The following is a 27,265-nucleotide window of genomic DNA, read 5'->3' on the forward strand; positions in this document are numbered from 1 at the left end:
TCTTATGATGCAGTGAAGTATCTCATGACTTTCAAGTTCTGTTTTGTTTGCTGAAAAATACTTTGGTATTTTATTTACAATTATTCGCATTTATTTATTTATTGCACTTTGAGTCTATATTTATTGTGAGTGGTGATTCACTTGAGTTTTTTTTCCATGTGCTGTAACTAACGCATTTCCAAATGCGTAAGTTAGTAATTTTTTTATTTATTTTTATTATTTTTAAAATTTGGCACTCGAACCCTGCAAAGTTTGTCGAGCCATCTCAATTCTTGTTTCAACCTGACCAATGATCTTGTTCAGACAAATTCTTGCAAAACATTTCAAAATAATACAAAACACTAATCAGTTTGTAGAATTCAATAAAAAATTTAATATTCCTGATCTCCTAAAATCTGTCAGGAACTCAATTTTGCTTCCCATTGAATTGGCAATATGGGTCAACTTGTAAAAAAAAATGATCGCATACAGTAACGACCTCGGATATGAGATTCCTGACTACATGGAGGCACCCTTGTAGTAGTAGAAGCAATAATACCAATTGTTTTTTTTTTAATATTTATTCTCCTTCAAAGAAATTACATGTACACAAAAGTATATAAACTAAATTAGCTCTGTGATACAAACGTGTTTTTACAATAGATATAATGGATATATGTAAACGAATAATAATACTTCTTTTTTTATAACAATCAATGATTATCTTATTGGTATTCCAAAATAGTGTAACTATTCTGGAATGAAGTTGCGATAAAGAAGTGGCGATTACCAATGATGTACACCCTCTGTCCAAAAAGAAACCGAACGTTTCGAAAATAGAAGAAACTAGTGGCGCCACTTGTTGTGTCTTTTGTTGTCGATAGCGGTAACCTTCATTAGTGTTGTGTCAACTGTTTATGACATTTGTTTCATTAGAAACCGAGTTACAGTGCCAAGAGTGACGGTGTTTTGACGAACGGTCGGAAAATGAGTTTTAAACAGAGAGCAGCGATTGACTTTTGTGTTAAACTTGGTAAAAGTTTTACTGAAACGCATAAAACGCATAAAACGCAAGCATACGGTGGTGAATGCATTTTTCATACTCAAGTTTACGAGTGGCTCAAGCGATTTCAGTGGTCGTGAGACGCTTGAGCACGACGAAAAGCCGGGCCGTCCAAAAACTGGACTGAGCGAAGTTAACATCCAAAAAGTGCGTGATTTCATTAAAGAAAACCCGAAATCGTCCGTGAGATTGATTGAAGATGAATTGGAGATTCCAAAGTCAACAGTGCACAACATTGTGACCGAGAGTTTGGGCCTTCGTAAATTGAATTCGCGATTTGTTCTCCACAAGTTGACCGACGACCAAAAATATATCAAATTGAACACTACAAGGACTTCATTAAAACCCTCGTAAGGACTCAAACTTCCTTGAAACGATTCGTACTGTGACGAAACGTGGTGCTTTGAGTATGAGCCGAAACAAAGCGTCAGAGTGCTTAGTGAAGACCACCAGAAGAGGGGCATCCGAAAAAAAAAGTCGCTTGGAGAAGTCAAAAGAAAAGACAATGCTAATTTGTTTCTACGATTCCAAGGGCATTATCCACAAAGAATTCGTTATGCTTGCCAAATGGTCAATAGTGAGTTTTATCTCGAAGTTTTGAAGCGACTGATAGCGGAAATTCGTCGCGTGCGGAATGAATATCGTGATGCTGGCAGCTGGTCACTTTTGCACGATAATGCACCATCTCATCGTTCGAACATTGTGAGAGTTTTTGAATAAAAACCAAGTTTGTGTGTGTTGGATCACTCGCCGTATTCACCTGATTTAGCACCCAGTGACTTCTTTCTCTCCCCCCGATTTCATTTGGCGACGAAAGGAAAGCGATACACACCATTGAAAACGTTCAAGCGGCAGTAACCACGATCGTCAAGAGTATCCCAAAAACCGATATAAAAAAACCTCACTTAACGAATTAATTGACCGTTCCAAACGCTGAATCAACGCAGAGGGAGTATATCGATCCGAATAAATGATTTGAATAATTATAATTGGCCTGTGTTTATTTTCTATCAAAAGTTCGGTTTCTTTTTGAACCGAGAGTGCATATGTTATCCGGAGCCCGTATGTTTAATGTGGTCTGTGCATGATTGTGCTAGTGAGTCGTTTAGAATTTCTTCTCTTGTTTGGGAGCTAATAGTCGGGCTTAATAATAATAATTATTATTAACAACATGATGGTTTGCAGTAACATCCTTGTGATGTGACACTGCATTTACCATAACTAAATCTAAATCACATTATATTTCACTAATTTTTGTTTGGCCTCATTCTGACATTAAAACTCTTAAAAACGAGACAAATTTTAAAGAAGAACAAAACCATTAATGAAGTCGTTTTGAACTCGAGATTAATCCAGTAAAGAAATGTATGCACATGGTCAAATAAACAGCATGTTGTAATTGTTTATTTTCATTACAACAGTTCGAAATTATTCAGAGATAAATCAGACATGGCCACTATTCCTGGCACACTGAAGATGTCATCATTTCTGGGTATGTACATTTGCAGCACTCGAAATGACATTTTATTTGTCGGTTTATATTTTACTGATATGTTATAAAAATCAGAGAAGTTTGTACTTGAAATACCCACCATTGTGTTTTTCCTAATTCTATCACTAAACATGCTGTATATATGGTTTGGTTAAATCAAGGGTAAGCAAAGTGGTCGGTATCGATCCATAGGGGTAGCTATCCAAGGGATTGATGAATGTCTAGGGATCAAAAGGGGGTCAATAAACACTAATATTATTGATAACATTTATTTAACATTATGGGGTCGATGAGGGATCAAGGATTCAATGAAGGGATCAATGGTCTAAAACAGGGGGCGGAAACCTTTCAGACAGTGTGGGCCGCATCAAAAATTTCAATGAAGCCCGAAGGGCCACTGAGCTATACTGCGGTATTCAGAATTGTAAGATGTCTTCCAGATTCACAAGGGACGCTGTGCATTTGACACTTTACATAAAATCCTATAAAATAAACAAACTCAGCTTAGGTAGCGTAGGAAGGAGTCGGGTTCATGATAAATAAATACAATCAAAACTTCAAAAAATAATTAAATGAAGAAAACATTAATTTTTTACAATGACAATGAGGAAACTTGGCAATGCTTTTCCTTGCCCAGCTAGTCGATGTTGGCATCAATGTTGGAAGTCGCTATACACAGAGTATTCTCGAGATGTTGGTCCGTAATCTGAGTTCTTGTCTTGGACTTCACCTACTTCATTCTGGAGAAGAATTGCTCACATAAGTATGTGCTTCCTAACAAAGCGCACATCTTCAAAGCATGCCAGAGAAGATTAGGGAATGCGTCCTCAGAAATGTAGTCTTTGTAAAATGTAGGCAAGGGAAAATTGAATAATTTTTCTCTCAAAGAAGAGTTGTTTTGGAGTGCAAACAGCTCCATTTGTACTGAGCCAGGCATTTCGGCAGCATCGACATTGAATGGCATTGAAAATAAATCTAAAGAAGACTGTTGGTTATGAAAACCACTAAATCTCTCTCTTCGAACTCACTTCGCAACACGGCTAATTTTGTAGCGTATTCATCAAAAGACGAACAGTTGGACTCAGCGCGAAGCGGAAAATGAGTTAAGTCTTTTTTTTTTTTTTTTTTTTTGCGAGTTATGCCTCCAAAAGTTTGAGTTTGGCCACAAAAGCTTTGATATGATCAAATAGAGTGTGAACCAGTTCATCTGTGGATTGTAGCTGCGGATTTAGGTCATTCATATGCAACGAGATGTGAGTTACAAAGGCAAAGTCTGTCATCCACTTTGGAGCATTGAATTCCGCAATCTGCTTCCCCTTGGTTTGCATGAACTGCTGTATTTCGCTCCTTAAGTCAAGGATTTTTTAAGAACTTTCCCTCTGCTCAACCCACGCACATCACTATAATAAATCACATCGCCATGATCTGCTTCGCACTTTTGGGTCAAAAACTCTTGGAATTGACAATGGTTCAATCCTCGTGCCCTAATAATGTTGACGACAGTCACAATAACTTTCATGACATTCTCAAATCCAATAGTTTTCGTACAAAAATTCTCCTGGTGGATTAAACTGTGGTAAGACGAAATCTATTCCTTCTGGATCCGGTTCTTTCCGTAGCAGCGCAACAAACCTTTCGTTTTTCCCCCACCATAGCAGGGGCACCATCAGTTACCACACCCTCGAGGTTGGTTAAGCTGAGGAACGAAAGGCTGAAGCGTTTTCTTGGCAGCTTCAAGGATATCAGTGCCTTTCATCGTTCCCTTCATAGCTACGAGCACTAGCAGTTCTTCTGGCACATTGAATTGTCGAGACTTTTTAAACACTCCCTTATTATTTGGACACAGAATACCCCCAGCAACGATGAGACACTCTTTCACAAACTCGCCGTCCAAGAAGGATTTTGATTTTTTTAGCAATTTTTTCAGCTATTACATAGCTTACTTTGACTCACGCTTCGGTCTCTTCCCTTTGCCTTTTAAACGTACCCTGCTGGCATTTTGAATCAATTTGGAGAATGTTCACTTTGTCTATCCACACGAAGCTGCCCTTGAAGGTGATCGAAATTGGATGTATGCTTTGTCTCAAAGTGTCGATTTATATTGTATTCTTTTGATACTGACGTTGACTCGCAATAAATTAAACACTAGCTTATCGTCGATTGGCACAAAAAAGTACAAATGGGTCCATTATTCATTAAAAACCCGACGAGAATTACTTGATTTACACTTTTTTTTTTTTTCTCGTAGACGCCATAGTGATGGAAGGTGAACCCATAAATCTAAAATGGCGGTGTAACGGTTATTATCCACTGTATACGTCTCACACTGGCAATATAAAACGTATACATCACTGTATGCGTTTTATATTGCAGACTTTTTCCAACTTTTTCCATTACGGAAAAAAGTCTGGCAATATAAAACCACAATAGGCTATGGCTGACACGACGAACCTCCTTGCACTTATACACGAATATCACACTGCTCACAACTGACTGACTTACTGTGGATGTTTTAATGTATTAATGTATTTATTTGAAAATTGCGAAGTATCGAGAACCTTCGAGATGTATCTGGAAGGCACTAGACAGCGCACTCGAACCAACTACTGCTTCAGCCATCTACCTGCGACGTTAGTATTAGTACTTAAGTACTGCTTGGTGCTGGTAGATGGCTGAAGAAGCATGTCTATTTAATATTCACTTTTATAGAATTTTATGTAAAGTATCAAATGCATAGCATTCCTCGTGAATCTGGAAAACATCTTACAATTGGTCCGCGAGCTTCATTGAAATTATTTTTTATTCAATCGCGTTTTAATATGAAATAGTTATTTTTTCAAAATGGCCAGCGGGCCACAGCAAAGTGCTTCGCGGGCCACAGGTGGCCAGCTGGCCGTGCGTTGAAAACCCCTGGTCTAAGACATCTGTTCCCAACCGGTGGGAACAGATGTCTTAGACCCCCGGGGGTGCGTGCTGTGCCGTACAGGGAAACACGAAAAATAATCAGTAATGGCGGAAAAACAAGTAAAGTAAACAAAATGCAAAACGTTAGTTGTGGAACAATAAATGTTAAGTTTGAATCTTTGAATGCTCATGGAGACACTTGAAAACTAGCTCACATTAACTAATGATGATTGGTGAGGGCGTGGCTATGAATCCCTCCCCAAAAACCACTCTTCTACCAATCATTAGCTATTTTAAAAACAAAAAGGGTACAATTTATAGAAATGGGTTTAATGGGGGTACAAGTGGAAAAAGGTTGGGAACCACTGGTCTGAACAGTTTGCTGACCTCTGGGTTAAATCGACTGGACAAATTTTAATAGCCATTCCAAATATTAACTTTCATTAAATTCCATTCAGCTACTAAGATATTTAAAATTTACTATAAAATATATAATATATTATATATTATATCAAAATATAAAATTAATATAAATATATAATAAAATTAAATATACCGTCTTCACCTTTGTAAAATAAACACTTTATTTTTAACGCAGGGACGAATTTCAAAAATGGGTGCGTATTATACATTGATTATACGGCACGAAATCTTAACCATTTTCAAGAGAAAGACCAAACTTACATTAAAAACGTATCGGAAGCAACCAAGTGTCCATTTTAAATCATCGCTAAGAAATATATCTCAGGCAGAGGCATCTAGTGAACATAAGGAGACTTAAAGGTAGTTTACTAGACTGGAAAATTGATTTGGCTCTGTGTAGCTCCTGGGGAGTCTAAAGCATATTACATGCAGACAAGCATATCTCAAAGCTTGAAAACTTGAGAAATACTTGAAGATACCTGAAACATTCTTTAAAACTTGAAACTTACGTTGGAATTTTTCAAGTCTTTCTCCCCCCCCCCACTCCAGCGATTTCCCCTTTCAACCTTTAAAATTACGGAACATATGTATAATACGTGAAGATGGTAAATTTTGATATATTTTGCTGCTTCAACTGGTTCAAGTAAAACCAATTGAAATAGCTAAACAAATGTGTGGGTGGGCTAGTTGGAAGATACCTTGGGGAGGTATCTTCCAACTTCCAATTTATTGATATGCGTAAACAATAAGTAATTGAAAGGCTCAGGAATTCATATTTCTGTTCTCTTGCAGGATTATGCAGATGGTAGAAGCAGGCGTTCCAGGAAGATATCTCCAACGTTTGAATTCGAACTACAGTTTCTGTAAGATTTCAGACGTCGGACTGAAGATTCTCACATTACAGTCCCTCTCTGGCGTCCTATCAACATGGGCGGTGGGACTTTTGCTAGGACTGCTAGTTTTCATAATTGAAATGGTTGTAAATTGGAAGCTGCCGAAAACATTGCACCATAAATTTCACAGAATTCTCCCGAGAAAAATCGCAGATAATAATGAAAATAAATTAAAATAATATATAATTAATTATTAAAATAATAAACAATAAATATTACAGTGTCTGCTGTCTTTAAATTCCCAGTTTTTCTTCAAGCATTCCACAATCCCGATGTCATCTTTCATGTTCTACTTTGCAACATCTCCGACGTCGGAAATCAGATCTGAGCAGAATAGTCCAAGTCGAGTCATATGAAGATCTTCAAAAGAAGCAAAATGACTCTTTATCGTCACATAACAATGTTTGTATCAGCATTGCAATTATCTTTTGTGTTGCATTCGCAAACTCTACTATATGTCCCTGAACTTCAACTTCCTATCCACTAAAGCTTCGAGATCCCTAGCCTGATCAGTTTCTTCTAGCATAATCCTACCAATATAATATGATATTGAGTATCTAATCACACCAGAATTCATAATTGTACACATATTAACACTGAACTGATAGCTATTTTCAACTGCCCACAAATCCACTCTTTTCAGATCATTCTGCAAATGCTGTATCATTCCTATACCTGATTACGCTCCCTGTCTTTGCGTCATTAACAAATAGCTGTATGTCACCTGTCAAATATTTCCAAATATCAATAATGTAAAGAGTGAATAACAATGAACCAAGGACTAGTCCTCGAAGTATTCCACTGCTCACCTTAAATCTTGCAGACTCGCATCCTCCATGTTAGAAAAGGCATATCAATGAAAGCAAACGCAGAGCAATTGACATGTGAATCCGATAAAGAACTTCTCTTATCCAGTATGAATTTTACAGGTTTTATGGTTTTAGCCTTTTCTTACCAAGTTTTCCCATCGTTAATCATTTTTGCAGAGCTTCATTTCTTTCATGCACATATTTTCATTATTTCCTGAAGGCGTTTTTGGATTCACCATCAAGGATTTTTTTGCTTACTGGACTGCTTTAAATTCTTGACTCTTTCTTTATTTAGTGATTGGCACTTAGTTTCATCCCATTAACTTCATTACATGCATAATAACCACGCGAATGTTTGTTTGAGATCTTGTCACTGACTCCCTGTCCTTTGTTTTTTGAACTTCATGCTTACTAGATAAGTTTCTCGTTCTTATCTTTCATTTTAGAGGCGCTGCCCTCATACAACCTGGAGTGTGTATGAGGTTCTGATTAACAAATTCTATCAACAGATTCCTTATTTCTGGAGGCGCTAAGATCACTCATAAATATGACTGATAAAACGGATTTTTAAACAAAGATGGAAATTTTCAAGTATCATTTCGATACATAATCCGTCACAAATTTAACATTTACAGAGTAATATTTATAATGAAGTATGAATAAAATACAAATTGAAGTTTGTAGGTTTTGCCATAATAATGCACATGTTCTAAAAAAAGTCAATTAATTTTATTTGTAAATAAATTAATATTCAATCACAGTAAGATCGGCATTATAAAATAGTTCCATAAAGAAAATATAAATAAAATAAAATAAACAATTTCTAAATGAATGATTTTCCTGTCCATTGAGTGCACATATCGTTTTATAGCATCATCGAAGTCAATGTCACTGAACCACTTCATTCTCAACAAACAAAATCTCTAACGAACTCAAAATGTATTGAGAGAAATTGTTTCATAAGTAAATTGTAACTTCAGAAACCTGCTGATAATGTAGTTCGTATTTTAAATACTATTAGCAGAGCTTTGTGGAAGTGGAACTGCCCAATCACCAACCCAACAAGATTAATAAATCTAATAACAGAAAATGTATTTTACTTATAAAATCAACTAATGCGTTTTACTTCCTTATAATGCTTTATCCTTATCTGATATTTGTAGACTGAATAGGCAGTTCGATCTTTCACAGATAGCCAAATGGAGATAGCTGGCCAAGACTATCAGTAATTTAAGCATGATCCAGTAAATAGAGTGGCAAACAAGTGCTGCAATTTCGTGGTCCCTAACCCTAACACAATATTTTTAATGTCTGAAATAGTGTGAGTTCTATGGTAGATTTTCTGGAGTAATGGGACGAAAAACCAGAGTTTCCAGTGGGAAAAAACTCGATTGCCCGTGAAAGGATTAGAAAATGTTCTGGCTGTCGGTAACTAGAATTGGACCTAGATCTTTCTTCAGGCAATCTAGCGCTGAGAAAGTAAGTGTCACTTCTTCTGAGAAACACATGCGATACACATTAATATATGAAAATTCAGTTATCAGCTTAGCTCTCTAAATATTTGGAAACTGAGTGGGCAGTTGGAAACTGACCGGCACACAATCAGAGATAACTGACCCATGACCCAAGACTATTACTAATTATAAGTGACATCCGATAAAGAGACGACTGGCAAGTGTTGGCATCTCGCGGTCTCTAACCCTAACACATGTCATTCTCTATCATAGTGTGGGTTCTATGGTCGATTGCTTCAGTTTACCGGAAGGAAAACCCGAGTTTCTGGAAGAACAAAAACTGCTTCCCAGTGCCAGAGATCGACTAACTCGAGAACCGGTCGAAGAATGGCTTAGCAAAAGTTCCTCCAGTTGACGACTAGAATTGAATGTCAGCCTTTCTTCAGGAGGCCTAATACACTGACGAAACACACGATACATCAACTCAGCCACACTCGTCTCTAAATAAAATGTATGGATTAAAATATATTGCATAGAAAGAATTCAACAGCATTGGGCCAAGGAGCATCGTTCCATGTAACCAGTCACGTGTTTGTTTCTGGTAGAGATTGGAGGAATATGATGCTCCTAAAGTAGCATATATATCTGTGTCTGGGTGAAATAGCTGTGAGAAGGGAGCTGACTGACGGTGTTTGAGGGAGGCACTGGGACAGGATGCCATTGTGCAGTCTTATCTGTTCGGCAAATTGTTGAACAATTGGGCCATTCCAATTGTGTGTAACTCCAACTATGAAATTCGGAGCCGCCGGTGTGATGGTATAGTACTGTATGATCCAGTTTTTCCTGGTTTGGCATCAGACTTCTGTTTGTAGTACCACAAACAGTGAACTCCGAGAGGTATCTGCACATGCTGGACAATGCAGTGCTTCTTACTTTATGGCGTTTCTTCGGAACCCATTGTTTCTTTCAGCTAGACAATGCACTGTGTCTTAAGGCTGCTACTGTAACTTCGTAGTTTGTGGAAATGAACATCACCACACTCTGCTGGCGTCCACAGAGCCATGATATAAACCCTATGGAATATTTGGGGGATAAAATGGAGAGTCAGATGAGGTCAAGGGAGGTCCTCTCCACAACCGTCAAGGACTTTATTACGTGCCTACAGAAAGAATGGTGCAAAATTCCCATTGATGTGCCTGTCGTACGCATGTGGAAAGTATGCTCAGTATGATTTCTATAGTATTGCATCGGAAGTAGGTCCTACATCTTATTAAGGTGGGCACCATTGCTATTGTTCCTCCCGCCATGGTGTCCGTTGGTTTCTTCTTGCCAACGAGGTGTGTATTTTAGAGAGATTTATTGGCATAACACAAATTCGTTGGTATTTTTGAAAGAAAAGAATGGCCAGTATCAGATACGTCAAAACCAGTCATTTCAAGGATTTCTTTAAAGTAATCTAACTGTCTTGCTGTAATGGAGTCTGCTTAAATAAGGCTCTACTGCCAGAAGGAACACCATTAGGAGTTTGATTCTGGTCACTACAGGAACTAATCTGTCTGTATTATTTTTTTTTTAGCCAGTTCCTGAGTTCGCAGATTTTGAGCAGAGAAAGGTAGGATTTTTTTTCGCAGAACCTGGGGTTCTTAATCCTCAAGTGAAATAAATGAGTATAGAAGTGATTAAGAACTTAGCTGATTAGCTGATTTTTTAGAACTCCCGCTATTCAGACAGCATATTAGGGCCAGGGTCCATAAGATGGCGGCAGTAGTTTGCTGTACTTCAAAAGGTTAATCATAGCTACAATGACCTGTTTACTCCCTTTGGGGAATAAAACGAATGATTTTTTTTAAACTTGAATTTTAGTTTTAGTAATAAACCTGTTTTGGGGACGAAAATGGAATAACTTTGAAAATGAATGTGAATAATCAGGAATAATAATTATTATTATTAATAAAAGAAAACTCCACAGATTCAAGGATTCAATGACAGAGGTCATATATCATTTCCCCACCCTGTGATTGAATTCAAGATTCATACTTCTCTTTAATTCATTCACACTGTCTTCACTCACTATTTCCAATGGCAAAACATTTCAATCACACTCTACTCGATCTATAAGAGGAAACCCAGGTCTTGCCCATTTGTGACTGCATTCATTCTCACCTGTCATGGATACACTGGCGTCCTCTCTATTCCCCTCCCCTCAAATGAATTCCACATAGTATCCTGTACAACCATTTCAGAAATATTTAGGTTTCTATCACTTACAATTCATTCCTCTGCCATCCATAAACTCTTAACCTATTTTGGTATCCCATACTTCGCAGTACTGATATCATCTTTATCACTCTCTTTGCACCCGTCTACTGTACCTGCATCACTTTAGAAACTAGGAAACCAGATATATGCAAAACTGAAATATGTTGGTATCAAAGCCTTCTAAAGAGGGAAAATTACTATATTATCCTTATATATCAACGCTTGTTTCAGCATTGCAATTATCTTCTGAATTGCATTCACACGCTTTGCTACATTGACCCCTAAACTTCAACTTCCTGTCTACTACAACTCCAAGATTTCCAGCATGGCTGGTTTCTTTAACACCAAAGTACCTTTTCATATACTAACTGAAGTGATAGCAATTTTCACATGCCTACAGTTCAAACTAATTCAAATTATTTTGCAAGTATTGCATGCCAGCAGCATTCCAGATTACCCTAATTATCTTTGCATTATCAGCATCATTTACATCATTATCCACACATTACTCTTTATGTTTATCAGTCGGTCATTCCTTCATGCAGACTAATAGTCTATAATCTATCACATATCCTCCTACTTATATAACAGCCTTCCGTGCACCCTGTCAAAAGCCTTTGCAGAATCTGAAATTAATACGATTATCCGTTCTCCTTGTCGAACTCTTTCTTCTTGCATTAAACTTCATCTTGTTCACCTGTAATGCTTCGATGCAGACCGCTTGACGAACTCAACTGTAGCATTTTTATAAAATGTGAGCAAGTTACCCACACATGACCTTCCTTTATTAAACCCATGATGTTCATTGCGAAATATAGATTCTCTGTCATCCAATTTCAGTGTTTGATGTCTTACCAAAAAAAAAAAAACATTTCACTACCCTTGCGGAGAAACTGATAGATCGATAGTTACTCACATAGGTCTTTGCATCACCTTTGTGCAATGCAATTATTATACATTATCTTATACAGATTTTTAAAAACAGAAATTACCTAACACAGCTAACAAATTATGTCAACAAAACAGCAAAAAATCCGTCAAAACAATCCAAGAACCAAAACAAGCTTCCTAAGACAAAAAAAATCATCAAACCTTGGCAACAAACTGACCACCTACCACACTAATATCTTTTACTCTCCTTCAAAATCTCGTAATATCCAATGTGGCATTTTCCTTGTTCCCATCCAAATCATTCGTCCCTACTACAACAAGCGAACTCTTTTGCTCTCTTATTACTTGTGTCCAATGATTCAATCACTCTGCTCATTCTATCACCAGGAAAACAAGCAAACCTTATGCATCTGTAGTGCATAAAGTTTGTTTTCTCTCGAATCATTTGTTACATCTTTCGCATATAATCATCTTTCCTTCCACTCTTTTTCGCTCTTCTATTAGGCCCAAGACAGGAATAGCTGGACTCTTCACGACTGCAGGTCGTGAAGAAATCCTGACTGAAATCACAGGTCTATCAAGGTAATCAAGGTAAATGATGTCCGTAATTCATTTCATTTCATTTCTCATTCACGTCATCTCTTACCTCATCGTCATCAAATCTGCTCTCATGTTCGAATACAATATATGATAACCCGAAGATTCATGTATGGTATTTTCATGCAGTTTCATTTTATGCTTTTGGTCTGTATTGGTTGTGCAGATTCTGCAACAAACCTCACACTGGTGTTGTGACAGGGATATCCAAGAATAATTAATTGACTCATATATCTTCTCCTAAGCGACATTCGGACTTTGTAGTGGAAGCTGCTGAACATGTATTTTATGAATGCTTGGCGCAACAGCTGTAGGTCTGGATGTATCCTAAGACGTTATCATCATGGAACTGCTATCTTGATGCGGACTAGCAAAAGATGAAACTACAGTTCCAGGTAATAAGAGTGAGACACCAAGATCACTATTTTTTTATCCTACTTTGTGCAACTTGATAAGAAGCAGATAATTCAGATGATACAGAACAAGAACTAATATTTGATTATCTCCACTTGGCCCTGATTCTGTGTTATTTGAGTGAGTTTCGATTAACTCAACAACATTAAGAATAGAAGTCGTATACCTTACTGGGATTAACATTAAAGCAAATTGTCTAATGATGTCACTGCCTGTGATTCCTCAGAAATTATTGAGGACATTTATTTTTCATAAATAATATGATGTCTTTGGACTATATGGAGGTTTGATAATAATTAAAATAATAATAATAGGATTATTTTTATATCAATAAAAATGTTTAATGTTTATGCATACATGGATATACATACATATTTACAATAATATATACATGAGCACATGTGTTTACAAGTACATATATGGACATAGATTACATGCGTAATTAGGATAATATGATGTAAGCCACGGAAATGATATATTTATGAAAATGAGTTGCGTGCTAATATTCGCAGTAAAAAGATGATGAGGCATCCACTGACTTCAAAGCTAGGCTTTCTTTTTGGCTTTCTGAAGCCATTGAGATTAGTGTACCTAAACTTTTTTTATTAGCATTTGTGCTGTGGTTACTATGTTTTATGCGAAATGTATGGCAGCTGTTGCAGTTATAAGTGTGCTGATGCAATTTTCATAGTTCTGCTTTTAATGTTCTGTAACTGTTCAGACAGTTACTTTGTGATTTATACAGATGTTTTATATTTTTATATCAAGTTGTGAGTAATGTTGGTGTTAGATGCTCCTGCACGGCGGCTCCATACAAATCATTATAACGCCTGGATGTGTAGAGGGTTGTGTTTGGTCTTGTTATGCGATATGTCTCTGTTATCACAGTAAGCATTATTGAAATAGTGTATTAGTATTAGTAATACACTATTACTGATAGTTTATTAGTAATAGTATATAGTGTCTTAGATTTTTAAGATCAGGATTTTGTGTTTTGCCATTAGAGGGTTCGGTTTTTCTGGTGTGTATTGAAGATCCAAGGTATGTGAGACGAATCGTTTCACAGATGAAGCGATTCTTCTGAGAAGTTTTTCTAAATTTGATAAGTGACTGTTTGCTGTGTTTGAGTAGAAAGTTCTACAGTACCTCAGTACTGTTTCATAAATTCCATTATATATAAGTTTTCCAGTTGGCTGGCATCATATCTTTTGTTTGGGAGAGTTTTGCAGCAATAGCGCATAATTTGTTATGAGGACAGTCCATACGTTTAACTCATTTAAGGTGGCTGTCAATCTATAAACCAAAGTATTTAGCGCGTGTTAATGGTGTGATTTGGGAACAGAGGTATCTTTTATGGTTAATGCAATTGTATATGTGACTGTATATTATTAGTAGTGTAGGTTGATAATTCTTGGGTTCTTTATGATTAGTATTTGAGTTTTAGTGTTGTTCACTGTAATTGGATTGTGGTAGAAGTAGGTGATTATTTTGTTTAGGTAATGTTGCACTTTGGAGAGTTCGGTGCTAATGTTTGTGCAGACTGCTAGTAGTGCTGTGGCATCTGAGTATTGATATATTTGACTTTCTTTGGTCAAGTTTCGAATGTCATTTATGTATATGTTGAACAGTATGGGTAATAATATTACTCCTTGTTGGACTTCGTGATGTATTTGTATTCCCACTTGTGATACGTGCCTATTTTTGTTAATTATGCACAGACAGAACGCTAACTTGCGTTCTGTGTATGAGATAATTCCTAAACCATGTATGCATTATCCCACTTATTTGGTGTGAGTATAGTTTGGTTAGCAGTATTTCGTAGTCAAGTGTGTCAAAAGCTTCAGTAAGATCAAGAAGCATGAATATAGCAAATTTGTTTTTATCAAGAGCTATATTAGTTCGTTTGTAATCCTCTAATAACATGGTTGAGCTCTTCGTTTTCTGGAAACCGTGCTGCTTTTGTAACATGATGCAATATTCTGTAAGTAATTTGGTAGTTTTGTGTGTATTACTTTTTTAAGAAGTTTAGAGATGACAGCCAAATTAGCTTTAGGTCTCTAGTTGTGAACCTCGGTTCTTTTTTCGTGTTTCGAGATACGTGTAACTATCGCAGTTTTCAGCTGTTTGGAAATAGCACCAATATCAAATATCATATTCACAAGTTTAAAATGTATTAGGAAGTGTGTGAGTCTGATTTTGTCAATTCCTAGACGCGTTATCCGCTTTAATTGCGAGAGAGCATAACACTTTCAACAACTGTCAACTTGAAAGTGTTGGACCTGATGTAGAAATTATCTCTTTTGAGTTGTGTGATGGTGTTTGCGAAGTGTAGTTAAATAATTCTGCGACGCCCTTCTGGTTCGGTCCTCTCTTGACCGAAGTTTGAAAACAATGGGTAAAAAAATCTTTTGGGATTTTCTTCTTCGACTTAATAGTTCATTATGTGTAGACAACGTTTCATTCATATTGGTGCTGTATTTCGCGAATTTCTGAAAGTAATAGCGTATTTTTGCGCTCCTAATTTTACTTATGAGTTGGTTTCTTTTGTTTTTGTATAATATTGGTTAACATTGTTGGGTGACTCTTTTACTCTCTTCCATAGAATATATTTTATTGCAATGCTATTAAGGATGCCCTCATTTATCCATGGATTATTTAGTGCATGTCTGCTATTTCTTGGGTATTTTGTTGCCTTTCTGTAAACAGAATTTTTTCTGTAAACAGAAAATTGTAGCTGTCGTATAAAGTTATTGAATCATTCATATTAGTATTTTGTGTTCTTTTATTCTTCTTCTTCTTATTGTGCTATCTTCTATCGAAGGTCAGCGACCATCTTGGCGAACAAACTGCGGTCTAGTGCTAATCTGAGCAGTTGTGCACTGCTCTTTCCTGTCCACTTCTTGATGTTATCAAACCATGATATTCTTTTTCTTCCTCTAGTTCCTTTGCCATCAATTCTTCCTACCAAAATAGTTTGTAGAAGTTGATATTTGCTGTTTCTCATGATGTGGCCAAGATATGATGTTTTTCGTTTCTTGATTATTTGTACAAGATGTTTAGCTTTGCCAATGGATTTTAAGACATCTTCATTGGTAATTTTTTCTGTCCATGATATCTTTAGCATTCTTCTGTATAGCCACATCTCAAACGCTTCGATTTTCTTGATGGTTGTCGCCTTCAATGTCCATGTTTCAACTCCATAGAGCAGAATAGACCACACGTAACATTTCAGCATTCGGCATCTGACTTCCATGTTTAGGTCTTTATTGCAGAATAGTGTTCTCATTTTCATGAAGGACTGCCGTGCAACTTCAATCCTTGTCTTTATATCTATTTCTGGATCCCACCGTTCATTAAGCCAACAACCAAGATATTTATATCTTGACACTTGATCGATATTTTTCCCATTGTCAGTTTCATTGATGAGGCTGGATGTTTGCTGATGATCATGTATTTTGTCTTGTTGATGTTTATATTTATTCATATTCTTTGGCTTTCTATGTATACTCTGTCAATGAGTTTTTGGAGATCCATAATGTTATCTGCAATTAGCACAGTGTCATCTGCATATCGTAGGTTGTTAACAATCTTTCCATCTATTGTGATTCCATCTGGATATTCTTCCAATGCTTTTTTACAGATTACCTCTGCGTATATGTTGAACAGGAGTGGTGAGAGCACACATCCTTGTCTCACTCCTCTTTTGATGTTAATATCACTGGTGGTAATGTTGTCTAATTGAACGGTAGCTGACTGATTCCAATACAGATTGTTATTAGTCTTATGTCTTGTTCGTCTAGCCTTATTTGTTGAAGGACTTCTATTAAGTTAGTGTGTCTGACTTTGTCGAATGCTTTTTCAAAATCTATGAAACACATAAAGACAGATTTCTGTTTTTCTATGCATTTTTGTATCAGTATTTGGGTACAGAAAAGGGCCTCTCTAGTACCAAAACCATTCCCAAAGCCGAATTGTGTTTCACTTAGAGTTTCTTCACTTTTTCTATAAATGCGATTCTGAATTACTTTCAAAAATATTTTTAATGTTTGGCTCATTAGACTAATAAGTCGGAAGTCACCACAGGAATTCGCTTTGGGTTTCTTTGGGATAGTGATAAATGTAGATTTGAGCCAATCTGATGGAAATTCATCACTTTCATGTATTTCGTTAAATAGTTTTTCAAGAAGTTTGATGTTATCTGGTTCTATTAATTTTAAAAATTCTGTTTGCACACCATCTGGTCCACTGGCTTTTCCTGTTTTACTTGTTCGTATAGCATTCTCTATTTCGCATTTCATGATTGCTGGTCCTTGAATGTTATCTTTTATATTTATAGGCTTCTGTCTAGTATCATTGAAAAGTTCTGTTACATATTTTATCCAAATCTGTGCTTTATTCTCTTCTTCTAGAACTATTTTTCCATTTTCGTCTCTTAGAGACACTATTTGCTTTTTCCTCAGTTTTCCGGAAATTTCGTTGATTTTCTTATACAGATTGAAATTATCATGTTTCTTCTGAAGCAGTTCAATTTCTGTACATAAATTTTTCATCCAATTTTCCTTGGCTTCTTTTATTTTTTTTCTTGATGATGTTATGTGTTTCTGTATACCTGGCTAGGTATTTGTTTTTGTACATTCTTCTTGTATCAATAAGAGAAAGAATCTTATCTGTCATCCATTCCTGTTGTTTTATATTATTCACATAACCTACTTCTTCAATACTTATTGTTACGATGGCATTCTTTAAGCTATTCCAAAGAGATTCCACACTTTTATTTTCTTCTATGTTAATCTGTTGTAATCGCAGGTTAAGCTGTGTCTTGGCACTTTTATTTATGTTCGGGTCTTTCAGTTTTTCTACATCAATTTTCTTTTTCTTCTTTTGTGATTTTTTAGCTGATTTTAATCTAAGACGTACTTCTGCAACTATGGGATTGTGGTCTGATGAGATATCTGCTCCAGGATAAGTCTTTGCACTCTTTATACTACTGTGGAATCTTTTATTTATCAGTATATAATCAATTTGATTTCGGACAATGTTATGTTGGTTATCTTGAGGCGATTTCCAAGTGTACAGTCTTCTGGGTGGAAGTTTAAACCAGGTATTTGTTGTTGTTAAATCTTCTTCCTGACAGAACTGGACTAGGTGATCTCCTCAGTCATTTCTGGTGCCTAAGCCATGTTCGCCAACAATTTCTCCATCACCCCCTCTTCCTACGTTTGCATTGAAGTCACCCATCACTATGTTTATATCATGTTTCTTTGTTAGGTTTTTAATCTCTTTTAGGTGTTCATAAAACTCTTCAACATCTTCTTCACTTTTGTCAGCTGTGGGTGCATAAGCTTGGATGATATTTATGTTAACGGGGTTTCCCTTAAGTTGTAACAGCATTATCCTTTCAGAAAATGGAATCCAATTTATTACTGATTTATTGATTTCTTCATCTACTATTACAGCTACACCATGTCGATGTTTGTTCTCATCATTCCCAGAGTAATACATTGTTGTATTATCTTGTTGACACTTTCCAGATCCTGGCCATCTTGTCTCGCAAATTCCCAAAATCCGGATGCCCAGCCTCTTCATTTCTCTTGTTCTTTTATAAGGTTATCATTTATAAGGTGATGCTTTCTACTATACTATTACTACTACTACTACTAATAATAATGCACCCTTCGACTGGAAAAGATATAAGTTCGATTCTCATCGTGAGGAGAAGAATCTTGAAATGATTTTTATACCAGATACCGTATTTTTTGTCCTGCATACAGACAAACCGGCTAAGAAAACATGCAGATTGTAGACAAAAAATATTATATTATTGGTGGTGGGTGGTAGATGGCGTTGTGTGTTGATGATAGTTGCGTCGTGAGATAGTGAGTTATGTTTACTGGAGAAGTGTGTCCTCTCAAGATGTGTGTTTAGATTCTGCAGATATTGTATGTAATAATAAAAATTGTCCAATACTGCTACTCAAGGCGGGGTAATCATCACGATGTTACGAATTTAGTAGCCGTATTTAGACCACAATTCACCAACCTGCTGTAGGTTTTGCTTAGAAACGAAGTGAAATGTTAACTATAATCTGAAACTAACAGGTAACTTTAATCGTTTTTTTTTTTTTTTTTCCGGGGTGGAGGGAGGACTATACAAATAATACTAATTATTATTATTCTGTTGTGGAATAATAATAATTAGTATTACAATTCCAGAGTGACGTCATCAAGAAGACCCATGCCCCATTTAATCATCTCAAAGTTAGTTTTTCTTTTTTAAATGTTAAAGTATTACATTAATTGTATGTACTGGTATAACTTTACATTTTTAACTCGATCTTTATAAAATTTTATATTGAATATTTGAATGAGCAACATTTCGGAATAATATTATATTCAAAAATATTTCGTATATTTTCATTCCTACTGCAAATTAATAATAAGATAAGTAAAGTTAATGCTTCTATAACCATCTTTTAAATATGTTAAAGATATAATTTATTAGCAACTGTATCCTTGAGCACTGACCACATTCGGAAACAGGAATACTTGGAAAATAAACTTTATTTTGCCATCGCACATCAGAGCATCACTAGTCAGTCCTCGGAATCCTAATTCCATCCCTGTTTAGTAGAAACAATAAACAATTAGAAATGCATTTCTAATTATTTAAAGACTGACAGAAAAAGTTCATTGAAAATTAGTCATGAAAACTTGTCATTTTTTCCTGATTCTAGTTTTTGATAATTGAATTACTTGAATATTCCTAAAACATTAAAAATGCTGGTAGTTGGTCATTTGGCAGGTTGATTACTGGCCTGTTATGTGAAGCCCATTTACAAAAGTCTTAAATCTACTGCATGTTTGTGCTGTGAGCTAAGGTTATCTGGATAGGAATTCTGCTCTGGAGACTAAACATGGAATTTGAAAACATTCCATGATTCATTCATTCTGTCTTTAGGTGGTATATAGGTTAGATAAATTTAAGCACCCACCTCCCCCCAATAAGGAGGATAGTGGTCTCACATTGCATGTTTAAATTCATCTGCCTTAAACACATGTCTGCTCCATTTTCTTCACTGATCAGTGAAGAAAAGATGAAACCTTTCTTTTTTGGACTATACAAATAATACTGGTTGTTATTATTCTACTGTGGGATAATAATAATGTACTTGCCTTTACTTTTATTAGTGAAGATAACTGATTCTCCTAATTTCTTTGTGCAAAAAATATGAAGTACTCATTAGTACTGAAGTTAAATATAAAAATGTTCTAAAGACATTATCAATCTACAATCAATAATAATTGCCCACTTATAGTATTACCATTCACATCTGGCTGATATAGAAGTGATTGCTTATTGAAGAAAAATTGTAGAGGTTGCTTTTCCTTGGGGGGGGGGGCTTTACTTTTCTCATAACAAATATGAGAAAAGTAAACAGCTAAGATTTCTCTGTGATAAATATTGAATTTTGCTTCATTTCTTTGAATGAAATCAGCAGCCCCAAATGATTCAACCAATTAAACATTGATCTACAGAGTTGCAATTAAGATGTAAATTGACTAGTTGTCAATCATCATTATTATACTTTAATGGAGTCAAGAGTCATTATTAATGAGAAATAAAAAACACATTTAAATATAATTTGAGTAGGATACTGTTATAAGGAAACATAATAACAATAGGCTTTCTTTTTACATCTCTTAAAGGTTGTTTTTGAAGTTTCTTAATATATTCAAATAGATGGAAAATCTTAGTATTACATGAAACCGTGTATGTAAGGAATATATATAACAGAATTCTGTAGTTCTGAAAACATTGTACATTGTGTACATATGAAATATTGGAGAATTATGCCATTTGGAGAGTAGATGATTTTCATCATCCACACTGCCTTCCTTACTTCAGTATCATGTGTCTTTTTTTTTTTTTTTTTTTTTTTTTACCCTCTCTCCAAAAGTGTCATATTTGGTCTCTAGAGCAAGGAGCCCAAATTATCCTATCACCATGTGCTTTACTTTCCAACTTCCTATAGGGAGGAAAGCATTTATAGCAATCTTCAGAACTAGATTGTTACACAACTTCCAGGGATGCATGTTATTCTTATTCTCCCACCCTCCACTCTTTTTTATATTTCCTCTGTATTAATCTGGTAAAATCCCTCACAACCTTAAATGTTTATCATATCACCTCTTTTCCTCCTATCTACCAAACTCTGTAATGTACATTCCCTGAACTATTTCCAGAATCATGATATTACCTTCATGATTGGTCTATGGACCCTCTCCAGTGTTTCCACATCACAATGAAACCATCATCATCAAATTCTTGATATGTACCTTTTGGGGGTGGAGGGGTACAGGATATGATAGAGCTACATAAAAATTTTACATCATTACTAGCATCCTATTGACAGCTTTCCTCCAAATTAATCTGTTATCTATAGACCTCCGATATTGTGAGATCTTATATTTTGTTCTTCCAAAGCACTTTTTATTCTATTAATTCATTAAGATCTTCTTCTGGATTTTTTCTTTGACATCCTGGCAATAGACACTTGCTTTGCTAATTATTCCTCTCCCGTTCTGTTTAAGTGACCGTACCATGAGATTACTTCTGCTCCACACTCCTGAATACTAACAATATTAAGTTTCTTCCTAATATGCTCACTTTTAACTGATGGTATTTCCTATTTTTCTCAGAACATTCACACCTGTGGCCTCCTGTCTTTGACCAAGTATTTTATTTACACCCCAGCTCTCAGATCCAGATTCTCTCATCATCATCATTATCAAATTCCTGCCATGTACCCTCAAGGGGCGTACTGGATATGATAGTACTACATGAAAAAAAATTACATCATTACTAACTTCCTATCTACAATTTTACTCCAAATCAGTCTGTTACTTGTCAAGACTCCAACATTATCAGATCTTATATTTCTGTCGTCTAAGGCACTTTGTACCGTATCAATCCACCTATATCTTGGTCTTCCTCTGGGTCGTTTTGCTGCCAACCTGGCAGAGAACACTTGTTTTGCTAATCTTTCCTCACCCATTCTATTTAAGTGACCATACTACCTGAGATTAGCTCTGCTAATGCATTCCTGAATGCTGACAATGTCAAGTTCTTTTCTAATATCCTCATTTTTAATATGATATTGCCATTGATGCCATCTGTTCACACCTATAATCTTTCTCAGGACTCTCATATCTGCGGTCTCTAGTCTTTGGTCAAGTGTTTTACTTCTGACCCAGCTCTCAGATCCATAAGTTAAAATTGGTTTGAACACTGTCTTGTATACAGCTAATTTAGTGTTCTGACTAATTTCTCTCTTATTCCATATGAATTTATTCAATTGACTTCCCACCATACCAGCTTTGCTGATTCTGTTGTCTATTTCTATATTTAATTTACCATCTTCAGTAAAAATCGGGCCTAAGTAGCTGAAATGTTTTACTTGTTCCACAGGTTCTCCATTCACAAAACAGTTGACATTTTCAAAGATTCTGCCTATTTTCATTGTCTTTGTCTTTTTATTGCTGACCTTCATACCATATCTATTACAACATTTATTCAATTTAGTCAGAGAATCTTGCAGACTTGTAGCGGATTTATTTAGAAGTATAACATCATCCGCATAAAGCAAAGAGCTGACATTAACATCTCCAATTTTGATATCATGTTTAATACCACTTTCCTTCATAATGTGATCCATATAGATAATGAATAACAGAGGGGATAATGTACATCCTTGTCTGACACCAGATTTAACATTAAACCATCTTCCTGTACTTCCTTCAATTCTAACTGCTGACTTACAACTCAAATAAAGACTAAGTATTGCTTGATATAATGCCCCATTGACACCATATAACTGTAGCGTATTGAATAGCTTCTCTCTTGGCATCTTGTCATATGCCTTTTCTAAATCGACAAAACTTAAATACAGATCTTTGTTATATTCCCATGCTTTCTCAACTATTTGTTGTAAAGTGATCCTGACAGCCTCTATTCGGCCTGAATCCAGCTTGTTCTTCACAAAGCTTTTCTTCCACAATTCTTCTTAACCGTTTCTCAAGTATACTTGCATAGATCTTGCCAGGAACACTCAGTAGGGAAATACCTCTGTAATTCTCACATTCAGTTTTATTTCCCTTTTTATATATGGGTACTATGAGAGCTCTACTCCAATCATCGGGAATTCGTCCCTCTGTCCAGGCTTTCTGAACTATGCAGTGCAGCCACTGTAAGACTTTTATACCACCATACTTTAGCATTTCTGGTCGAATATCATCTACTCCTGCTGCCTTTCCACATTTCAAGCCTTTAATTGCTTTTTCTACTTGAAGTATCGATATGCATTCCTGACTGCATGTCTGGTCAGTGTTTTTTTACCACTGTGCTGTCATCACTGCTTGTTTCATATAGCAGTTTTTCAAAGTAATTACTCCATACTTCAAGGATATCTTTTTCTACCGTTTTCATGTCACCTTTATCATCTCTAACTCCTTTTACAGCACTCTTTCCTCCATTCCTAAGCTTCTTCAACAACCTCCAGAATATTTTGCCACCTTCTTGATACTTATTATCTATATTCTTGCCAAAGTCCTCCCATGATTTTTTTTAGCTAGTTTTACACAGTGTTTAGCATTCTTGCATTTGTCTCTATATTCTCTAAGAGCACAAGCTGACTTATTTGCCAGGAACTTTTGATATGCTTTCTTCTTTTCCTTCACTGCCTCTTTAACTTCCTGTGTCAACCATGGAGTTCTGATTTTTTATTCCTTGCAGACAACCTCACCACATGCCTCTCTGGCAGAATCAATCAATGTTTTCTTCAGAGTTAGCCACTGAATCTTCAAGGTTTGATTCCTGTTCTCAAACTCTTTCATTTTTTCTTCAATAATCTTTGTGTATTTTAGTCTACAGTTCACATCTGAGAGCTGCTCAACTTTTATTCGCTTTAAAACTTTCTTACATGTTATTCTTTTCAATATGAAATTCAATTTTATCCTGCTCGAGACTAAATAGTGATCACTTCCAATTTCAAATCCTCTGTACACTCTGGTGTCCTGCACCAGGGAGAAAACATCACTATCAACAATAACATAGTCAATGAGATTTTTCTTATTCCTAGCCTCTTCTCTCCATGTGAATTTGTGCACATTTTTATGTTGGAACATGGTGTTAGTAATAACCAGTCCATGTCCTGAGCAGAAATCCAACAGATATTTGCAATTATGATTAGCTTTGCTCTTTTCTCCAAATTTTCCCAAAACATTTTTGTATGTCTCACAATCATTTCCTACTCCGCTATTTAGATCCCCAACAAGGACCAACTTTTCCTTTTTCATTGTGTCAGTTGCTTTTTCTGAAGCCTCAAAAAATTCTTCCACTTCTACTTTAGTAGAACCTTCTGTGGGACCATAGGCACAAATAAGTCTCATTGTCCAGTTCCCCATTCTCATATTTGCCCACATTACTCTACTTGAGACTGATTGCCATTTAAGAAGATTAGCCTCGTATTTTGTGTTGAATACTATGGCTACTCCTTCTTTTCCTTGATTGTCATTGCCTGAATATAACATTTTGTATTTATTGTTCAGAAAGATCTCACCAGTTTTGGACTTTTTTGTTTCAGTCACCCCTATTATGTCGATCTGGTACTTATCTAATTCCTCAGCTAGCTCCATTTCTTTGTCATTCAGGCTTCTTACGTTGATAGTACCGATCTTTAACTCTGGTGATGTTGAGTTGGGGTTTGTTTTCAGATTTGTTCCAGTAGCTGACTTTTCGCTGTTCGCCCTGGTTCCCTGGCAAAAACAATGGGGGCCTTGTTTAATTGGGCGACGCCCCAGCTAGCATGAAATTTTGTCATGTTGTACCATCATTTTTTTATTTTGGTTTAACCAATAAGAATACAATTTGGTCGGCTTTATATTCCAGATTCTCTCTTATTCCAATAATATTCAATTTACTTCCTGTCATACCACCTTTGTTAAAATATGTTCTCTATTTCCATATTTAATTTGACATCTTTGCTGAACATTGGGCCTAAGTAGCTGAAATTTTTACTTGTTCTATATAGTTTCTCCATTCAAGATGCAGTTGATATTTTCAATATTTTTGCCTATTTTCATTGTCTTTATATTCCTGATTTTCATGCTAAACTTATTACATTAATTATTTAGTCAGGGAATCCTGACGATGTGTAGTGGATTTATTTAGGAGTACAACATCATCTGCATAAAGTTAAAAGTTAAGATTAACATCTCCAGTTTTGATATCAGGTTTAATGCCACTTTCCTCCATAATATGATCACATTATGAAGCCACTTTCCTTCATAATGTGATCCACATAAGTGATAAATGAGAGTGGAGATAATGTGCACTTGTCTCAGACCTGACTGAACTTCTACCCATCTTCCTGCACCTTTCTCAATTCTAACTTCTGACTTAGAACTCAAATGTAGACAATGTATTGCTTGATATAATGTTCCATTTACACCCTATAATTGTGGTACTTCAAACAGTTTTTCTTTTGGCACTTTCATATGTTTTTTCCAGAACTACCAAAGTTATATACATATCCCTGTTATATTCCCATGATTTCTCAACACTTATTTTAAAGTGAAAATCTGTTCCTTACAGATTTTCACTTTAAAATTTTCATTTTAATGTTCATTTAATTTCTGGTATGGAGAAGACTATGTGTTTCTAGCCAGAAATAGATTTTATTAAAATGAACAATATAACTCAACAAGATTCATAAGTCTTTGGACTTGTATCATCATGTTGGATGCTTAATGGATTGTATACAGCACTCAGAAAGGATTAAAACAGAATTGAATACTTCCTCCTATATTTCATCTGTCACTGAGACATCTTCAGGGGTTACAAAAACCTAATGTAACATAGACACAAATATCACACAATACTAAGCCCAATCACGTGGGTGACTCTAAAGTCCTATCTATATGGAGTGCCCTCTAAGGGTGGTTGTAGGTGGCCTGGAATGTAAGGTGGGATCTCTGATGATGTGTTTCCCAAATTTAGGAAGCTTAATGCAACCATATTTATTGAGATTTGGTTGATTTCTGAGAGCTGCTGCTGATTCTAGAAATAGTCTCTCTTTTTTGAATTTGCTGTGGTGGAGCATGGTGGTTTTTTTTTTTCCCATGAGATCCTGTGGGTTGTATAATACAACCCACAGGATCTCATGGAAAAAAAAAACCACTCCACAAGCATGATTCTAGGAAAGAAGTTTCTAATTATAGACTAGTCTGTATAACTGCAGTTGTGGCCAAGGTGTTCTAGAGATTGGTTACGAATAGAATACAACATTGGGTTGATGAACATAGTAGCATTCTTTGATGGTCAGCGTTTTTGCAATTTATTTACTTGCATTTTATGATAGGATGATGGGGTGTGTTAGATAAGGGTAGTCTGACCATATGTACCGTTTTGAATGGGACAGTACCGTATTTTTTTCATATTTCCTGGCTGTCTCGTCGTTTTAATAAAAATGTCGATTTTGTCCTGTTTTTAATAAAAACTTTATAAATATATTTTAATATTGGTCAGTCATAAATTATTGTTCATAACCTATGATCGTATATCAATATCACGGATACCAGTAATTTGTATAACCATGGAGTCGCATTGTTCGATACTAAATAGTGATATCTGCAGAGAATTTATTCAGAGAAAATTAAAAATGCATGTTGGCAACACTTGCTTGTCTCAGACGTGACGTCTCTGTAGTGTTAGTATTTGTTTCGCCTTTATGTTAACTGGTGACTTTGTTATTCAATGTTATTCAATACCAGTGGTTTTAGTTTTATTTTTTTAAAGTTTTTTTAAGTCTTATTCTTTAAAGCTTTAAGTCTATCCTTGCAATGATGTCAAAGAGATGAAATTGCAGTTTTAATGACGATCTCCAGAAAGAATTGAAATTTATTTAACTGGACAAGCTGTGTAGTGATGGAACAGAAGTACAGATTTTTTCTGAAATCAGCAAAAAACGCCTAGACTTTCAAGACTTTTGTAATATTGTAGAGTTTATTCTTTGTCTTCCAAGAAGTATA

The 27,265-nt window shown here is 35.7% G+C and overlaps 1 protein-coding gene across 2 annotated transcripts in view; it reads left to right on the top strand.

The window, feature by feature from the left end:
- The first annotated feature begins 19,069 nt into the window (after positions 1-19,069).
- LOC150095801 (uncharacterized) overlaps positions 19,070-27,265 on the top strand; it is a 186,126-nt gene continuing 177,930 nt past the window's right edge. The window contains exon 1 of one of the 2 annotated variants that reach the window (XM_090410306.1): positions 19,070-19,435. The gene's annotated coding sequence lies outside the window, so the exon portion shown is untranslated. The remainder of the gene's footprint in view (positions 19,436-27,265) is intronic. The other variant, XM_090410307.1, reaches the window with a different exon arrangement.

Source organism: Typopeltis vanoorti, chromosome 20 (genome assembly GCF_054136105.1).
Source record: "Typopeltis vanoorti isolate ZY-2024b chromosome 20, IOZ_Tvanoo_1.0, whole genome shotgun sequence".
In the NCBI taxonomy this organism is placed as follows: domain Eukaryota; kingdom Metazoa; phylum Arthropoda; class Arachnida; order Uropygi; family Thelyphonidae; genus Typopeltis; species Typopeltis vanoorti.